The sequence below is a fragment of the Cervus elaphus genome, chromosome 21 (assembly GCF_910594005.1).
Source record: "Cervus elaphus chromosome 21, mCerEla1.1, whole genome shotgun sequence".
NCBI lineage: Eukaryota > Metazoa > Chordata > Mammalia > Artiodactyla > Cervidae > Cervus > Cervus elaphus.
In genome coordinates this window covers 46,447,422-46,452,383 of record NC_057835.1, presented here as the reverse complement: position 1 = coordinate 46,452,383, position 4,962 = coordinate 46,447,422, and the positions used below count along the sequence as shown (strand labels likewise).

At 48.9% G+C, this 4,962-nt stretch overlaps 1 pseudogene; it reads left to right on the top strand.

The window, feature by feature from the left end:
* The first annotated feature begins 3,018 nt into the window (after positions 1 to 3,018).
* Positions 3,019 to 4,641, top strand: LOC122679102 (annotated as a pseudogene).
* The last annotated feature ends 321 nt before the right edge of the window (positions 4,642 to 4,962 follow it).

The window sequence follows — 4,962 nt, the reverse complement described above, 5'->3', positions numbered from 1 at the left end:
CTCCGCACCACCTCACACCTGTGTCCAAAGAGAAGGTGGCTAGATCACCAGGAGAGAGCTCTTCAAAGTAGACTGGTGACTGCTGTCCTTGACCCGCTCCTGATCCTATTTTTAGTAATGACGGTGGAAGCACAGATGGCACGCCCATCTCATTAACCGATGATAGAGAGCTGGATGGCATAGAGATGTTGAATGATGACATTAGTACCCAAAGACACAAAGTGATGGTCCAAATATCTCAAGGTGAAACTTAATAGGGTATATTAGTTAGGATTAGATTCAGCTTTGAGTGACAGAAAACCCAAAATAGCATTGGCTTAATAAGAGAGAAATTTGATATTTCTCATTCACACAGATGAACTCTGGAAGTGTCAGGCCAGAGTCAATGGGGTGGCTCCACCCCCTGGAATTCCCAGGACTCAAGCTCCCCGTCTGTCCCATTCCTAAGATACAGCCTCATCGTCAAGTCAAAGATAGAAACATTTATGTTTCAGATAGCAAAATGGAGAAAGGATGGAGAAAATGGTCTATTCTTGCTTTGAGGATTCTGGATAAAATCACATTATCCTGCTGCATCCTACTGGCCAAAACTTAGTATGGCCATAGCTATAATGGAGGCTAAGAATTGTAGTCTTTATTTCTCTGGGAAGTTCAGCTAGAAAACTTTGCTGTGGAAGAAAGGGAAAATAAATAATAGGACACAGTGAGTAGTCTCTACTGACCAAAGCAAAAACAAAGACCTAAAGAAGGTCCAAAATGCGAATGTCAGACTTCCCTGGTAGTCCAGAGGTTAAGAATTCACCTGTCAATGCAGGAGACGTGGGTTTGATCCTTGGTCCAGGAAGATCTCACATTCCCCAGAGCAGCTAAGTCCATGAGCTGCAACTACTGTAAGCCCAAGCACCTAGAGCCCAGGGTTCTACAACAAGAGAAGTCACTGCAATGAGAAGCCCAAGCACCAAAACTAGAGAATAGCCCCCTCTCACCGCAAGTAGAGAAAGCCTGCAAGCACAGCAACAATGACCATCACAGCCGAAAAATAAAATGTGAAGGTACCTTGAAGATTGTTGGCAGAGGAGGGGGAGCAGGGAGTGACAGCCCTCTGCTGTCTCTCTATGTGCTGTGCCTAATTGTTCAGTCATGTCTGACTCTTTGCTACCCCATGGACTGTAACCCATCAGGCTCCTCTGTCCATGTGGATTTTGGCTTAAGTAAACAGAGAGTGGTGGTGGTGATGGTTTTGTCGCTAAGTTATGTCCAACACTTGCCACCCTATGGACTGAAATATATCAGGCTCCTCTGTCCATGGGATTTCCCAGGTAAGAGTACTGAAGTGGGTGGCTATTTCCTTCTCCAGGGGATCTTCCCAACCCAGGGATCTAACCTGCTTCTCCTTCATTGGCAGGCAGGTTCTTTACCAACTGAGCCACCAGGGAAGCATGAGAAATAAAACTGAAATTCTCAGACACCGTGCTAACTTCAGGGGTGTCATCAAGATGTGGCCCTTCTCCATATCTTGGCTCTATAGTCCTCCATGGTGGGTTAATTCCTATGCTTCACATGGTGGCAAGATGTTTGCCCACAGACCCAGGCCCCTCCTCTGAACCTGCTGGTGGGCCAGGAGCAGTGCACATTCACTCTGCTCCATCATGTCTCCACCAGTTTTTCAAGTCAGCCTCCTCTAGCAAAGTGGTTCTCAATCCTGACTACTCATTGAAATCCCTCCAGGAGTTTTTTTAAATCCCCGATACCCAGGCCTTTCTTTCTAAATCTGACTTTATTGGTCGGGGTGGGACTCTGGCATTTTAGCAATTTCCCCAGGTGATTCTGTTGTTTATCCAGAGTGAAGAACCCTTGATCTAGCATACCATGGAAAAGTGGAAGCTTTGCCTCTTGAATGTCTCTGGAGTCAGGTCCCCAGACGCTGTGTGTGGGTGTCATGTGTCTCCTCCATTGAGTCCTTACTGAATGGCTGGGGACCCCCTGAACCTCCATATTTGAGTTCCCTTCATAGAGTTCCGTGTCTCTCTGTGGGGCTAGACGGAGGGACCCCTAGACTGCCCTGCCTTTCTATCTCCCCAAGGTCTCTGCATATGGCTGTCAAGGTTGATTTTCTTTTACTAAAGGACTGGGGTGATTTTAAAAGGAAAACACCAATAGGAAGGAAAAAAAAAAATTAAAGGTTTGGAGAGCCATCTGCTCATAGACTATAATTGAAATCTAAGACCAAGACCCGAAGAATGTCAACAATTAAAAGCTCCATAGCAAGGATTAGTTGATCAAAGAAGCTGCGAAGGATTATCCAGAGCAGGTCACAGGAAATCCACAAGAGCATGGACTCTGGAAGCCAAGAGAACAAAGGCTGAAAGCACCAGGAACGAGCTCACCCACTTTAGTCTTTTATCTACTGACCTCACCTGGTGTCATCTATGCTGGTGACTTCTTTCAGTGAAATGTGAATATTCAAAGTGATGGCAACAATGCTCCAAATTTCACTGGAAGCTCAAGTTACTTCCCTTGGATATGTTTTCCATAGATACTCAGATTTCTCTACCGGAAGAAAAAAAAAAAAAAAAAGCTCATATAGTACAGGGAACTCTGCTCAATATTTTGTAATAAACTGAAAGGGGAGAGAACGTGAAAAAGAATAAATATATGTATTTGTGTAACTGAATCACTTTGCTGTACACCTAAAACTAACACTTTTTCATTGTTAATCAACTACACTCCAATGTAAAATGAAAACGTTTTTAAAGAAGTAAGATGAAATGTAAGGACTTACCTGGTGGTCCAGTGCCTAAGACGCTGTACTCCCAATGCAGAGGACCCCAGTTTGATCCTTGGTTTTGAAATCTTTCAGTTCACACACTCAACTAAAGATCCTACATGCTGCAATGAAAGATCCTACATCTGCAACTAAAACCTAGAGCAGCCAAATAAATAAATAAATACTTTAAAAAAAAAAAAAGGCACAAGCCCGGGCCAACCACTGACAACCGCTGCCCAAGAAACAGTTCAATGACCACCAAGGAGATGAAGGCAGCCAAGAGTAGGGCGCAGTTGGTGCCGCAGCCCCTCAAGGGAGTGGACCTCAGCCCCAAGCAGGATGAGGGTGTGCTTAAGTTCATCAAGCGAGAAGGCCCTGGCACAGAGATGCCCGTGATCGGGGACTGAGTCTCTGTCCACTACAGGGGCTGGCTGCTTGATGGTACCAAGTTCCACTCCAGCCTGGACCGCAAGGACAGGTTCTCCTTTGACCTTAGGAGAGGGAAGGTCATCAAGGCTTGGGAGGTTGCTGTAGCGACCATGAAGGCAGGCGAAGTGTCCCGCATCACCTGCAAGTCAGAGCATGCCTAGGGCTCAGCAGGCTGCCCTCCCAAGATCGCTCCCAATGCCACACTTGTGTTTGAGGTGGAGTTGCTGGAGTTCAAGAAAGAGGACCACAGGGGATCATCAGGAGAATACAGAGGTGATGAGGAGGGCTACGCCAAGTCCAATGACAGCGCCACCCTGGAGGCTGCACTGGAAGGATACTTCGAGGACCAGATCTTTGACCCACGGGAGCTCAGCTTTGAAGTTGGTGAGGGAGAGAGCATGCATCTTGCCCTGTGGGCTGGAGAAAGCCATTCAGTGTGTGGATAAAAGAGAACATTCCATTGTGTATCTTAATACCTGTGTGCTTTCAGCAATGCTGGGAAGGAGAAGTTCCGGATCCCACCAAATGCTGAGCTGATGTATGAAATACAGCACAAGAATTTTTGAGAGGGCTGAGTCCTGGGAGATGAGTTCCGAGACGCTGGAGCAGAGGACCGTAGTGAAGGAGCGAGGTACTGTGAACTTCAAGGAAGGCCAAGTCCAAGCAAGCTGTGCTGCAGTATAAGAAGACTGTGTCCTGGGGCTTCCCTGGTGGTCATGGTTGAGAACCTGCCTTGCAGCGCAGGGGATACTGGTTCAATCCCTGGTCCAGGAAGATCCCATATACCATGGGGCAGCCGAGCCTGTGCGCCCCAACTGCCAAAGCCCGAGCACCCTGGAGCCCGTGCTCTGCCACAAGGAGAGCCCACGGCAGTGAGAAGTCTGTGCCCCCCAACTAGAGAGTGGCCCCCACTCCCTGCAACTAGAGAAAGCCTGCACACAGCAGGGAAGACCCAGCACAGCCATAAATAAATAACTAATTTTTTTTTAAAAAGATTGTGTCCTGGCTGGAATAAAAGTGGAGCTTCTCTGAGGAGGACGCACAAGAAGGTGCAGGCCCTTCAGCTGGCCTCCCACCTCAACCTGGCCATGTGTCATCTGAAGCTGCAAGTCTTCTCAGCTGCCAGTGAAAACAGTAACAAGGCCCAGGAAGCGGACAGCAATGATGAGAAGGGCCTCGTCCATGACGGAGAGGCCCACCTGGCGGTGAACGCCCGGGCTGACTTGCAGAAGGGCCTGCAGCTCTACCCAGCAACAAGGCGGCCAAGGTTCAGCTGGCCATGTGCCCGCAGCAGATCCACAAGCAGCTGGAGGGGAGAAGCTCTGTGCCAACATGTCTGAGAGGCTGGCTGAGGAGGTGAGCAAAAGGCCCAGGCCGCAGTGGCTGCAGGATAACAGCTGGCTGACATGGAGATGAGAGAGCAGAAGAATGACGGGGGGCGGTGAGGGGGTGGGAGTGGGGCAGCCTCAGCCTCGCCCCAACCCTGTCCCCACGACTGCCTGTCCCCCTGACCCCTAGCCCCCACCCTATTCCACCCTGGGGTGTGTGTGTGTGTGTGTGAGAGAGTCTCTCAGTTGTGTCTGACTTCAACCCCGTGAACTGTAGCTCACCAGGCTCCTCTGTCCATGGAATTCTCCAGGCAAGATTATGGAGTGGGTCAGGGGATCGTCCCAACTCAGGGATCGAACTGGGGTCTCCTGCATGGCAGGCAGATTCTTTACCACCTGAGCCACCACAAACTGAAGAATTTTCAGTGAATTAGAGCT